This window comes from Pinus tabuliformis, chromosome 3_2, assembly GCF_031772625.1.
Source record: "Pinus tabuliformis cultivar Carrire ecotype Pingquan chromosome 3_2, CPIR1, whole genome shotgun sequence".
Lineage (NCBI taxonomy): Eukaryota > Viridiplantae > Streptophyta > Pinopsida > Pinales > Pinaceae > Pinus > Pinus tabuliformis.
This window is the reverse complement of record NC_142302.1, coordinates 599,528,094-599,544,335: the sequence shown is the minus strand read 5'-3', so window position 1 is coordinate 599,544,335 and position 16,242 is coordinate 599,528,094.

Below are 16,242 nucleotides of genomic sequence, written 5' to 3'. Positions count from 1 at the left end.
AATTGATAATATAAACACAATGGAATAATATTAAACCAAAGGGATTAATATTATAAACCTAAGGTATATAAACCCTAAGATATATATTATAAACCCAAGGTAATAATAAACTACAAGGGATTATAAACCAAAGCAAATAATATTAAACCCAAGGGATGTATATTATAAACCCAAGGAATATAAACTCTAAGATGAATATTATAAATCCTAAGATAAATATCTGTCACGATACGATGTTGGAATATGGTTGACCATGATTCATTTTCATATTGAGACGACGTTTGTCACAATGCGACATTGGACAATGGTTTACCATCATTTACCATGGTTGATCTCCATATTGAGACATTCTTTGTCACAATGCGATGTTGGACCATGCTTCACCATGCATGACCATGGTTGTGACAATGTGAGGTTGGACCAAGAGATAATCTTTGTCACAATGTGACCATGGTTGACCATGATTGAACCCAAAGTTATTATAAACCCAAGAGAACAATATTAAACCAAAGGGATTAATATTATAAATTCAAGGTATATGAACCCTAAAGGGATTGATATTATAAACCCAAGGGCTTAATACAAAAATCCCAAGGGATTAAAAACTCGACACATTGATAATATAAACCTAAGGTATATAAACCTTAAGATAAATATTATAAAACCCGAGGGAATAATAAACCCAAGGGATATATATTATAAACCCAAGGATTATAAACCCTAAGATGAATATTTGTCACAATGTGACATTCGAATATAGTTGACCATGATTGATTTTCATAGTGAGATAACATTTGTCCCAATGCGACATTGGATAACGGATGACCATCGTTGAACATAGTTAATCTCCATATTGAGACAACATCTGTCACAATGTGATGTTGGACCATGGTTGTGACAATGTGACAGTGGACCAAGGGACAATCTTTATCATAATGTGGCCTTGGTTATTGACTATGTTTGACCATGATTGATCATGTTTGACCATGGTTAAGACAACCTTTTTCACAATGCGACGTTGGAACATGATTACCATGGTTGACTTTCATATTGAGACAATGTTTGTCATAGTGTGACATTGGTTGATTTTCATATTGAGAAAATCTTTATCGCAATGTGACATTGGACCATGGTTGACCATGATTATAAACCCAATGGATTTATATTAAACCTAAAGATTAATATTATAAACCCTATGAATAATATTATACCCTAGGAATATGAAGTCTTAGATTAATAAACCCTATAGATTATTATTTTATAGGCTTTTTTAATGAAAAATAAATCAAAAAATTGTGCAAAATGTTAAAAACAAATGAATAATAGATAATGAATTTTTCAAAAATAAATTCATATAAAATAAAACAAAAGGAAATAAGAATTTGTAAATTCATAAATTCATTTATTATAATCTCATTTGAATATATTAATTTTTTTTTAAATATATCATGTGAAACATTATTGATGAAATTTTAAATCTATAAATTTACAATTTTTTTAATGTGTGATATATTTCAAAAATTGATTATATATATATATATAGAGAGAGAGAGAGAGAGAGAGAGAGAGAGAGAGAGAGAGAGAACTTATAATCAATTTACAATATAATCTGTTTCAAATTTTAAAAATAAAAATACATTTCAAAACATCAACCATGATTTCTAAATTTCATAATTTATTAATCATGGATGAACTTATCATGGAACTTATTAATATAAACAATGTACTTCATATTTAAAATATTTCAATGTCAACTAATATGTACAATGAAAAGAAATAAATTTTCATGTTTAAAACAACTTTAAGCATTTCAAGTAATGTTATTATTTTATATTTGGGATATATGTCTTTGTCAATTTTATCTTTGCGATGCAAATTTTTTTTTCAAATTTTTCATTTAAAAGAAAATTACACAAAAAATAAATTATATCACTCTAAACACTTCTTAGATTTGTGATTCAAATATATCAATACTGATCTTTAAAGAAAAACTAATAAGATTAGCTTGCAATTTGAAAATTTATTATTGAATGGTTGCTAATTAATTTTAGATCACAAATTCATTCATGCTGCTTTACCTAATTCTACACTAATCCTATACTAAATACCTAGGACAGACCAAATTCATAGCTCAACTACTTTTATAAATTTGTATTTTAAAAGTAAAGCAATCTTCCATATAGAACTCCTTCAAATCATTAACATATAAACCCCACTCAGTTACTAAATTTATAGCGGACACATAATTGATATCGTGGAGATTCATGGCATAAGCGGGTGAAACCTTATACTCCTCATTTGTGTGGTGACACATATTCCTCTCGAGAGTCAAGGTCTCGTAAGTCAGCCTCGTGATCCAATATCAAATACTCAAACTTCTCATAGAGGTTGTCCACGTTATATTTTCCACTATCAAACACTTGTAGCAGCTAATCGAAGAAGACATAGCATTCACAACTTGTAGGCCACATTCTTTTAGTGTGAGAAGAAGATTGGAATAATGTAAACATAGAGGAACTTATTAGAATTGGAATAATCTCAAATCCATAGCAGCTAATCGAAGAAGACATAGCATTCACAACTTGTAGGCCACATTCTTTTAGTGTGAGAAGAAGATTGGAATAATGTAAACATAGAGGAACTTATTAGAATTGGAATAATCTCAAATCCATAGGAAATTGATGGGTGGGAAGTCACGTGGCACAAATCTAATTTTTTTAATTTATTCAAATTAGAGGACCATTTTGCTAAATAAAATTTTCTTATATATAAATGAATGTTATAAATAATACTGAGGAACTTATTATAATTTGAATAATGTCAACATGGAGGAACTTATTAGAATTGGAATAATCTCAAATCCCTAGGAAATTGGTGGGTGGGGAGTGACATGGCATCTAAATTTTTAAATCTATAAAATTTGTTTATATAAAATGAATTTAATAAATAATAATGAGGAAGTTATTATAATTGCAATAATATCACCATGGAGGAAATTATTAGAATTGGAATAATCTCAAATCCCTAGGAAATTAGTGGGCGGGGAGCCATGCGACACGAATGTAATATTTTAAATTTATTAAAAGTAATGGACCATTTTGCTAAATAAAATTTGTTTACATATAAATGAATTTTATAAATTATAACGAGGTACTTATTAGAATTGGAATAATCTCAACATGGAGGAAATTATTAGAATTAAAATAATCTCAAATCCCTAGGAAATTGATGGGGTGGGGATCCTCCTGGCACAATCTAATTTTTTAAATTTATTAAAAGTAATGGAACATTTTGGTAAATAAAATTTTATTATATATAAATGAATGTTATAAATAATAATGAAGAACTTATTGGAATTGAAATAATATCAACATGAAAGAACTTATTAGAATTGGAATAATCTCAAATCCCTAGGAAATTGGTGGGTGGATATCTATTTTTTTAAATTTATTAAAAGTCAATGCAACCTAACAAACTTTGTAATACACCACAACCATTGATAAACATTAAGAGGAAGCTTATGTTGAGCATATTCCCTTGAGAATCAATCTAGACCCTCAATTAAGAAAAAGTCAACAGACCTCCTTTCATCTAAAGTTCATATATATATATATATGCCAATCATTTTTTAAATTCATTAAAAGTCAATGCAACCTAACAAACTCTATAATACGCTACAACCATGGATAAACATTAAGAAGAAACATATGTTGAGCATATTCCTTTGAGAATCAATCTAAGTCCTCAATTAAAAAAAATCAACAATCAACAAAATATGTTTATTGCACTCATTGAATTATTACTTTATTGTATTTGTACTGAATTTGATTTGAATGATAAATTAATTTTAAAAATCGAAATATGATTTTGGTAGATTGAATTTTAATTCCAAATTTGATTTCATTGGTGAATTGAATTTCAAAATGAGATTAAGGTTTCTTTTTAATATGATTGTTGTAATCATTAAATCTGATTTGATTGGAAAAATGAATTTCAAAATTCAAATCGGATTAAGTTGGTGAATTAAATTTCAAATTCAAAAAAAAAGTTCTTTTATATACTGTAATTTTTAAGTTCTCTATTGGAATTGGATATTTTGAGATGGTCTAAATTAAAAGATGCTAACTGTTTTCACTCCATCAACTAATAAAATTAAAACTAAAAGCAATAACTTTTTGTATATTTAAATGTAATGTTTAAACCATATTTAAATTAAATTTTTACAAATCATGATTAAAAATTTACTATTCATATTTAAAACCAGTTGGCGAACGTCCATAGGTTGAATTGTTATTGCTTAAAAACACAGTCTTGCTGGTGGTGAGGCATTTCAACTTCCTTTTGTAACGTATCCACCTGGACAATCAAATCTACATGATTAATCAACAAAACGTAGGGTATAAATAAATACGTAATAAATCATACCATGGCGTTAGGTTTCATAATTTGTGTGTAAAACTAAATTACAGCCCTGATAAATCATAATCGTCTGACGATATATCACTTCACTAAATGGTTGGGGACAGATTAATATGTATGCAGATATAAACAGAATTGTTATCAACACTTGCTGTTGTATTCAGTACTTAGGGTTTCATCATACTGGTGTATTGAACGCTTCTTTTAACGATAGGGTTTCATTATTATATCTTTATAATAATAAAACGGTACTGTTTCATTATTATACCAGTAGGCTTATAATGAATAAACGGTGACTTAAAATTATGATAAAATTAATTTATTATTATATAAAATAATTTTAAATATATTAAAATAATTTTTATATTATATTATTTAATTAATTAAAACATTGAATTTAAAATTTAAAATGTTTAATAACATTAATTAAAATATTTAACAATATATTAATTTTAAAATACTTCAATTAATATCTTAATATCAATTAATAATATTATTAATTATTGATTTATTTATAACATGAATATATTAATTGAAAAATTAATATTTAATTTTAAAAAATTAACTTAATACATAATTATTATAGTTAACTACATTAATTAAATATAGTTAAACATGATCATCTTCAGACTTGGTCAACTCTATATTTACTGTATCTGACAATAGTCAACTGTATTCACTCAAAACATGTTGAGTCAATATATCATTAATTAATTAATTAATTAATGACATTAATAAAAACTTTAATTAAAATATTAATTAAAGCACTTATTTTAAAAATTTTAATGACACTAAACATTAATTTAAATATGTTTAAATAAATATATTAATTTATAGTTTAATAACATTGATGTATTGATGGGGTAATAATTTAGGGTGATGTATTTACGATCTCTCTGCGGTAATAATTTACAATCTCTGCGGTCATAATTTACGATCTCCCTGCGATAATAATTCACGATCTCTCTACGGTAATAGAAAAACAATCTGGGGCACGTGCGTCTGTGGTCCAGCTTGCTGATATCAGGTGCACACATTCCTTATATTTTTCTAATACATATCTGCTCATATATTTTCAAGTATGAATAATTCACCACAATTACCAAAGATTACCAAAGGTAGACCTAGCGCAGTTACTCTACAAAGTCTCTATGAGTATATAGAGTCTTTAGAGAAACGTAGAGACGAAAGAGAAGTCAAACTACAAACAGAGTTAGCAGCGAAGCTAGAAAATAAATTCACACCTCTTGAAGACAAAATCCAAAAACAAATAGAACTATTGGAGAATAAGATGGAGGCAATGAATACTAGGTTGTAGATTATAGAAAAACAAAACCAAGATATGAACCAAACATCCCAACAAGTAGACGTTGATACTTTAGAGAGTCTTAAAATGAAGGACATGATTAAAGAGCTAGAAGAAAAAGTTAATAACCGTCTCACCCTAAATAGTGTGGGAGGTAAATTAGATATCAAACCGATTAAAGATGAAATGAAAAAATTGATAGAATTAGACCATGAGCAAAACAAAAGGGCCTTGAACCTTATAATCTTCGGTTTGAAAGAGGAAGTAGACGAGGATACTTTAGCCATAGCCCAAACAGAATTACATAACAGATTACAAATTGAAACAATGTGTCTAATAGAAGCAATAAGGTTGGGAAAACTAACTGAGAAGAAAGGAAAGTTGATCCGAATGAAGGTGAGCTCTACTGACCATAAGTATGACATACTTAGCAAAACATCAAGTCTAAAAGGAATAGGAATATTTATAAATGAAGATCTCATTCCAAAAGATCAAGCAGAATTGAGAAAGGAGGTTCAAAAGGTAAAGGAAGTTAGGAAGGAAGGAAAATGGGCAATAATCAGAAATAGAAAAGTCGATATTCGAGATAGAAACCAAAAAGATAATAATAAATAGCAATTCAACATGCTCCAGATTCTTTCTTGGAACTGTCGGGGCTTTCCATGTAACAAAGGCCCCAAGCTAAGTTGGATCTCGAATGATGTTGATATTATTTTTCTTGTCGAAACTTGGGAGCACGAAGAATCTAAGGTTCCTAACATAGATGGCTTCACATTATGGTCTACCTAGAATAAGCGATCCTCCCGTAGAGGCATTGGGGGTATAGCTTGTTACATTAAGAAGAACATCTCTCCCATGCTAGGATTTATAAAAACGACTCTTACAACCAATATAGTTGGATAGAAATTACTGACATTTATGATAAAAATACCTACATAGCAATCTGTTATTTCCCCCCCATCAATTCTAACTTCTATAAGAAGAAGAATCTAGATAAAAATAGTCCTTACGATGGTTTAGAGAATGATATTTCTAGCCTAAGGAATGCAAGCAATATCCTTTTAATGGGTGACTTTAATGCTCGAACTTCAAGCAACCAAGCTATTCTTCTAGGCAATCATTCCAACACTAATCCTCTTGGGTTAGATGAAGAGCTTCCTCTGGCTAGCCGGTCCAAAAGGAGCTCTGAAGACCTCGGGGAGAATTTGTTTGGGTCGGAGCTAGTCAAGCTCTGTAGTGGTCAGGATCTCATAATTTGCAACAGTCTAAAGAAGTGACCCAATTCTAGCTAGATGACCTGCATCCATGGGCTTGGTAGCAGCGTGGTAGACTATGTTATCTCTAATCTCCCTCTATACAACGAAATAACAAATTTTGACATCTTAAACAACCACGAGCCTGACTCTGATCACAGGCCTCTACTTATAACTCTCAATTTTGTCATGCATATAGATCCCATAGAAGATAATCCTTATAGCCAAAAGAAGCTAATCTTTGATAAAAATAAAAAAGATCTCTTTCTAAATGAATTAAAAACTAATTTGCTTCCTTTATCTAGTATGGACAACATAGAAGATCTCTGTCATATTTTTACTACAACCCTCTCATATTCTATTAACAAGTTCTCAATTGAAGTTTCAAGTAATAAAACAACTAGCAAAACCAACCCATGGTATGACAAAGATTGTAAAAGTGCGAGGAGAGCTATTAAGGAAGTTGTTGATGAATCTCTTAAAATTGGCAAGATAAAAATATACAAAGCCCTAACTAAAAGGAAAAAAAGGCAGTATATTCATAAAAGACAAGAGAATCTCTTAAACCTCTCTAAGGTAGCTCCTAAGAAATTCTGGAGGTAGATTCTAACTAGGAAAACTAAAGATAATGATAAAATTTCTTTACACGACTGGAATTCTTATCTTAAAAAGATTTATGAATCTCCAAATTTCGTGGATAATTTTGAAACCCTGCTCACAATGAAAGAAGTTTTCTCATTAGAAGACATTGATTTTGGGGTTAATCGCTTGACTAATGGGAAAGCTAAGGGCATTGAAGGTTACCAGGTGGAAATCTTAAGAATTGGAGGTCATGTCCTTATCCCCCACATTCACAAGCTTTTCAATCAAGCGGTCAAGTAAGGGTTCCCTAAACCATGGACTCAAAGCCTCATTATCCCTACTTTTAAAAGTGGGGATACAAATAACCCCTCTAATTATTGGACAATTATGATAAGCCCTCTCCTAGCCAAGTTATATGGTATTATTTTGGAAAGGAAGTTGAGCATGTGGCTTAAAAGTGAAGGTAAGCGGGTGAAAGGCCAAGCGGGTTTTAGAAAGCAGCACTCAACAACAAACCACCTTGTTACGCTTAGGATCATTATGGAGGAATGTTGCAATGATAAATCCAATCTCTTTTGTTGCTTTGTGGACTTTAGAAAGGCTTTCGATACGGTTCCTAGAAACAACCTTTGGAACATATTAGATTAGATAAAGGTTCCTTTTGAGTTAAGAGCTGTCGCTATAAGGTTATACAAGAATGTAATTGCCAAGTTAAAAAGCAATGAGGGGTGGTCGAAAGATATTTAGTGTAATATCGAAGTTAAACAAGGTTTCCCTCTCTCCCCTACCCTATTTGGAATTTACATTGACAAGCTAGAAGGTTGTTTAGAGGAAGCAGGATGTGCTAGCACGATCTTAGCTGGGATAGTCATCATCCTTATTCTCTACGCTGACGATATTGTTCTTCTCGCAAGGTGCCCATCTGGTCTTGATAAGCAACTTATACTGCTTAAGGATTTCTTCTCTACCATGGGTATGATTGTTAACACTGACAAAACAAAAGTTATGATTATCAAATCCAAGAAGGACACTTACGCTAATTTTATGTATGACAATAGTAACTTGGAGGAAGTGTCTTCCTACAAGTACCTAGGAATTGATATTCATCACAAGCTCAACTGAAAATATAACATTGAGAAAAGGATTAATGGGGGATGGAAAGCTTATTATTTTGGTCTTGAAAATAATTGTAAAACGACAAACCTCGAAATGTGGGATAGAAAGAAGTTCCTCTTTGAAACTTTACTCACTCCGGTTATCTTATATGGATGTGAGGTTTGGGGTTGTAGCATCTCTAGAGAATCCTAGAGAAAGATTGAGCAAATCCAGAAGCGTTTTATAACGTATAAGCTCAAAATTAAAAGCAACACACCCTATCCTATTCTCCTTATAGAAATGGGTCTTCCCCCTATCGAGAGCCTAGCTATGACTAGGCTTCTATTGTACAAGCACAAACTCAATAACGTAGGAGACCATAGACTTCCTAAGCTAGCTTTAAATTCCAGCCAAACCCACGTAAGGCTCAAGCGAGGTTGGTATAAAGACACCAGGGCCTGGTTAAACCATTGGGAGATCGACGAGAATGTTGAATTTCAAAACATTAATAACATTAAAAATATTGTTACTTCTAAGTTCAAAGAAAAAATGTGGTGTGAGAAAGATTTAGCAGCTAAAAGAAAATTCAGATATTATAAGAAGGTCATCAACCCCACCCTAGAAGATCAAAAGTATATCTTTGTTTTAACTAGCTCAAAGAAGAAAATTAATATAGCCAAGATTAGAACGAACTCTCAGGAACTCCACAGTGAAACGGGTCGTTGGGCAGTTCCTAAAACACCAAGGATGGAATGGTTCTGCCATCTGTGTGAGAATACAAACATCAAGGATGAAAATCACTTCCTCTTAGAGTGCCCTGCGTACAACCACATTAGATCTCAGTTTCAAAATATTTGTTGCAATACTGACCTTCCTAGCCTTTTACGTTGTCAAAATTATAGTGAGCTAGGGAGGCTTCTCTCCAAGCTTTTTGAGCATAGGAATAAAATCTTAAATCAAACTAAATAATTCATTTCTTTAGGTCCGATAGACCAAAGTTTGGTCTCAGTGGACGTTAACCACCATCATCATCATCATCATCACATAGTTAAAAAAATTACTTAATACATAATTATTATATTTAACCACATTACTCAAACATAGTTAAATATGACCACATCTAGACTTGGTCAACTCTATATTTACCTTATTTTACAATAATCAATCTTGTTCACTCAAGAAAAATCATAACTTTCTATTAATTATGAAAAGTTACATATGTAGATGCATATGGTGCATTCTTTTACTATCCCAAAGGGCACCACTCAAGAAACTGGTGCCCATATAATAAAAACAAAAAACAAAAAAAATAAGATTGGGGCTAAGCAAATAAGCTTAATCACCCTTTTCTCCCTTTCTTCTTTTCTACTTTTCGTCATCCTCAAAGAGTGATTGTTACAATTTAATTAGTTGGTTCTCTTATGTCTTCCTAGAATGTTAGTCCACAATTAATGTAACATTAGTTAATTAAAATATTAAAACATTAATTAACATTAAAATTAATTAATTCAAACTTTAATTAATTAATTCCTACCTTAATTAATTAATTCAAACATTTATTTAAAATTATTTAAATAAATATATTAATATTAACTAATAATAATATTAATTTATTAACATTAATATATTGATATATTAATTACAATATTAATAAATAATAAGAAAATTTACTTAATGCATTATTATTATAGTCAACACATTAGTCAAACATAGGGAAATATGACCACATTCAAAATTCGTCAACCCTATGTTTAAGGTATTTTTCAATAGTCAACCTTGTTCACTAAAAGTCACCCACAATTAATCTAACATTAATTTATTAAAACATTAAAACATTGTTCAATATTTAATAATATTAATTAAACATTTAACAATATATTAATTAATTAACATTAATACATTGATATGTTAATTAAATCATTAATACGTAATTTTAAAAAATTACTTAATACATAATTATTATATTCAACCACGTTATCCAAATATAGTTAAACATGACCACATTCAGACTTGCTCAACCCTATGTTTACCATATTTGACAATAGTCAACCTTGTTTACTAAGAGTCATCCTCAGTCGATGTATATGAACCATATTCAATTATTATAAACCATGGTTGACGATGAATTCACCAAAGTCATTCATTGTTAACCTATATCAACAATGACCATCTTTGGTCGATCACAGTCATAATATTAATAATAGTAATAATAATATTATATTATAAATAATAGTAATAATGGCTAATTAATAATAATTAATTTTAATTATAAAGTTAAATAATAATAATAATATTGTGATGTTGGAATTGTACACAAATGTTTCTAATGTCTTAGTGCGACATTACAAAATGTGGTCAACCACATTTCATAATATGGGTGACTCTTCGACTATGTTTGACTATGTTTAACAATCAACAATCTTCAACTTTGTTCAAACATAATTTCCTATTAATATTATTGATTAATATTAAAAATTAAACATGTTATGATACTCAAATGGTAAAGAAATATATTATATGTCAATGTGACAAACAGAGTAAGAATGTTACATTACATTGTGATTTGTACAACATCAGAATGTGACATTACAAAATTAGTCAACCACATTTACTAATGTAGTTGACTATGTTAGGGTATGTCTGGTTGTCAACACTCCTCAATATTAGTCAAACACAATTCCCTATTGATGGTTGATCAGTGTATCTATGGTCAACCATGATCAACCATGTTTGAATATGGTCAACCATGTACAATGTCTCTATTGTCAACTATGTTCAATCACGATCAACCAAGGTCAACCATGGTGAACCATAATCAACATGGTCAACCATGATTAACCATGGTTGATCCCAGTGGATATTGGTTGCCACCCACCTATTCCACTTGGACCCCACCATTGCTTCTTTTTAGTTTCCCTAATTGTAGCACACCTTACTATTTTTGGCAACTTTTCAGGGCCTAAACTTTTGGAGCCATTTTGAGGGGCTAAAAGACATTTTTAGGGAAAACAGAGAGACTCGAAAAGTCCCTAACTAGTTTACTAGTTAGCTTTTAGCATTCTCTTCAAGATCTTCGAAACGAGGTATTATGATAGCCAAACGGAGATCGTATGTCAAAGTTAAGACCACAGGAAGTTGATGTACCATTTTACCCAAATGAGACCCACAATTTTGGCGTTTCATCTCCTATGGTTAGGTTTTTGGATGTTTAGGGTTTTTCGTTGTTTCTCAATAATAAATAGGCCTTTGAGTCTCATTATAACATAATTCAGAAGCATGTAGCCACCACATCTCTTCTCATAGATATGCTACCGTCACCCAAGCTAGTTTATTTCCATTTCTATATGTAAGCATATTCCATTTCTTTGATATTAATGAAATTAAGTTTTATTTCTCTTGCATCTCTATGTTTATGTGTATACCTGTATTTTTTTGTGTTCCTACAAAAGTTTGGATCAGTGGTATCAGAGCGGTCTGCTCTCTTTCTTTTTTCCTTTCATGTTCCCAACGAGGTTAATATATAAGGAATTAGGGCTTGAACTAGTTGAACCTTTGCAAGACCAGCCTCGCAAACCCCAAATGTCTCCCATGGTGGAAGAAAATAAAGACAAGGGGGTAGAAGATCCTTTCAAAATATTGCTTGAAGAAGCCCTCTAACGATAAGGGAATGCAATGATGGATAATTTTTCCCAAATCCTTTGATGACTACTTACAAGAGACGCATCTTCATCTAGCAATCACGAGTGGCTAAGATGAAGGCCTTCCAAATCAGATGCATGTTCCAACTCTAAGTCAAAAACCAATAAGGGAAATGACAAAGGGAAGAAGATTATTGATGCAGAGCCTAGTGCCACCGTTTCAACCACCAAGATCTAGAAGGATAAGCCCGAAGATCTAGAGGAGGGGGAGCGGCTCTTCCACTCACAGATGTGGATGAAGGGTTCTCCACTGTAGTTCATTGTCAACAGCAGGAGCCAAAAGAACCTCATTTCATAAGAGGTTGTAAACCAGTTGGGCCTACCAACCACACCACACTCGCAATCATACACCATTGGGTGGTTTCACCAAGGGCGAGATCTTCGTGTCAGCCAACAATGTCGCCTTCCCTAGAGCATCAATCCCTTCACAAATGAGGTATTTTGTGATGTTTCTCCTCTTGAATTTTGTGATGTTTTATTAAGCCAACCATACTTGTGGAACTGGTACATTGTGTATGAGGCTAGGCTCAACACTCTTATTATTACTTTGGGAAATAAGTTGTACAAGATACCAGACATAGCATCACCTACCATCGTTTCTTTGATCACTGTAAAGCAATGCTAGCAAATGGACAATGTTGTAGATGAGTACAGGGACATCTTCACCTCACCCAAAGGGGTACCGCTACATTATCAGGTCAAGCACTCCATTGATTTGACTCCTTAAAACAATCCCACAAATATCAAGTGCTACAACATCAAGCTCTACCTCATCTATAAAATTAGGAGTGATGGTGAGTTTGATTTTACATTTTCTTGTCACCTGTAATTTGGCATCATCACATACCCAACCCAAAGGGTAAGATTTAGTATGAGGTGTACTTTCTAAATCAGGGTTCTTCACAATTGCTCCAGAGATAAGATTAACTTGTGATCCACTATCAAATAATATATCAAATTTTGTATGTTTTTTAATGACGCTGATATGGAAAATATAACTTCTTTCTTTATCATTTTGAGATTCATTAGGTTTACTAAATAACCAGTACTTACTTTAGAAGATATACCTTTTTTTCCCATGGATACGATTTTGGTTTCATGGCCTGAATCAAATCCTAGATATTTTTGATTTGTAGCATTAATCTTTTGTTTCCCCTTGTTATTTAACTTCTTTGGCCTCATTTCTGGATGTAATTTCCAACAATGGTCTCCATCATGGCCTTATTTTGAACAATGTTTACATGTAATTTTCACTCCTTCTTTCTTAACAATAGCATTATTTTTTTCTTTGCCTTTGAACATCCCCTTTCATTTGTTTCTAGATTTAAAATGTTTCTTACTAGTCTCTTGAGGAACATTCTTTCCTCTTGATTCTAAATGAGTTTCCCGAACACATACTTCATCTATATTGGTGAGGTTAAACATAAATATAGTGTGTATCAAATAACTATGTAATCCACCTATATATTTAAGGAGAGTATCTTGTTAAGACAAATCAACACCCAAGGTTAAAGCTCTTCTTCTAAATTATTGTGTGTAACTTTGGACACTCTAACCTTTATCTTGTCTAAAGTTTTATTAATACATAATTTCATTTTGCATGTAAACTAATGGATAAAATTGTATTATTAATGCAGCTATAAAATCATTCCAAGAAGAGATAATTTACCATTTTTTCGAATCTTCTTGAGTTTCAGCCTCTCACCAAATGAGGGTTGAATTTTCCAGGCAAAGAGAAGCAAGTTGGATCTTAGTGATATCATCACCAATCTTTCAAATCTTGTAATAGACCTCAATTTGATGAACCCAATTATCCAACTTTTTAGCATTTACTTCCCCATTGTACATAGGCAATTCAAACTTGACATCAAGCTTAATCAAATGAGACTTAGCATGTCCTTTTAAAGATGGAGAAGGAGTAGGTCTATGAGATGAAGGAGGTAAAGTAGGGAGTGAGGATGGAGGTACAAATGGATTTGAAGGAGGAGGTGGAGGTGGAGGCTTTATCCCATCACCACCATTACCTTTTGGTTGTTTAGAACTTTCTCCTTACAATTTTTTTTCCTCTCATTGTAGAACATTTTCACCATCTCAGACATATCATAAAAATTTTAGATGTCTCATCCTCAAACATTAGCTCCTATCCTTCTTAATGTGTCATAACTTGTGGAGTTTGTGGCCTCCTTAAACCAATTTGACGATTTTGTTATTCAAGCACTCCTTATCCTCTTTTTAATTTAGACCTTGCAATCATTCAAGAAAAATACTTACAAAAATTGTCAAACCTTTACAAAATCCATGCTCTAATGCCAAACTAATCTGAAATTAAAATTGAAAGTTTTATGTAAAATTTTGCAAACTAGTTTATATCTTATGGGCAACATATCGATATTTTAAAAGCACACATACTAAGTTAAATTTTACATATTTAAATAGTTAAAAATAGACAACAAGCAACATCACAACACAACAATTTGATGACAAGTTCACCCCTCTTGGGCTACGTCTCTAGATCAAGCTTCCAATGGTGTCCCTTTATATTATATGCTCAAATTTGAAATTACATCAACAAACAATGCTCAAATTTAAAAAATAGCATTGTCGTTGTGTCCATAATACCCAAAAACCCATGCGTAGGCTCCTTTTCAGCTCAAAAAGGATGAAAAATGGCCAAACTAAGCCTCCTTCTTCATTTCTCTACTAATTATTCTACAAATTCAACCTCCGGTCCAAATTGGCAATAAAACTAGTCTTTAGCCGACTAGGAAGGTGAAATTTTAGCCACCACAAGTGGCAGGTTCAGACCATGAAACTCATCGCGTCAAGTGTAAATTGTCAAATCGATAACAAAACAAAATGAGTCGTGCCCCTTTTTCTTCACCCTCTAGTCATACACATCAAAATCAAATGACCATGGGGCATGGGCCATAGGCCACGTGCCTCCTGGCCCAGCTCCCAGCCACCCAATGTTTCACATAACTGTGGATTAGGTGTGGGGAGGGTGCCACACACCTGCCTTGTTAGGATATTCCGACACATAGGAAATAGTTAAGTATAACTTGGTCTAGTGTATAGTTAGGTAAAGTGTGTTTCTTTACTATGTACTTTTTGTAACTTACAATCTAACAGTAATGATATGTTCTAGACATGATGTGATCTGATGGTTCATTCTCTCCTTATTATTACCGACACTTGATCCGTGGCTTAACACCTAATTGGCCCATGATCTCTATTTAAATAGCATGGAGGTTCATTTGTAAGGTGACCATTCATGAGAGAAGCTTACATAAAATTTCTTTCTTTTACATTAATAAATTTTCTAAAGTGACCACGTTGGCTCAAGCCATGGAATATTTCCCTCTTTGAGGGTTTTAACCATGTCAAGAATACTGGTGTATTGATCTGTGATTTGTTTGTGAGCAGTGTCCTTTGGTGTTTTATCTAAGGAACTTACCCTATAAATTCCTACATTGTATTAGAGTTATTTGAGGGACGCAACCGTTGGTGATCCAAATCCGAAGCCGGTACAACTTTATCTAACTGTCGTTTCCTAGATATATTGTTTATGACCACTTTCAGGCCGAGAGGAATTCTCTACTTTGTTAAGAGCATCTGTTTCAATGAGGAACCCCTTTCATTTCATGCAAAAAGGTTTTCGGTAGCCTTAGCTATGTCATTTTTAAGATCTGGAGATATACAGCCTTTATTTGCAGTTTTAGTTATTTATCTCTCTTTTTATTTCGGTTTATTTATATCTCTATTTTTATTACCGGATCTATACCTTTTATTTCTACGTATGCACTTTGTCCTGCGATTCTGTGCGATCTAGGCAAATCAGAAACATAAATGAAGGATTTTTCTCATGCATATGCTCTTTTCCACCACGCCT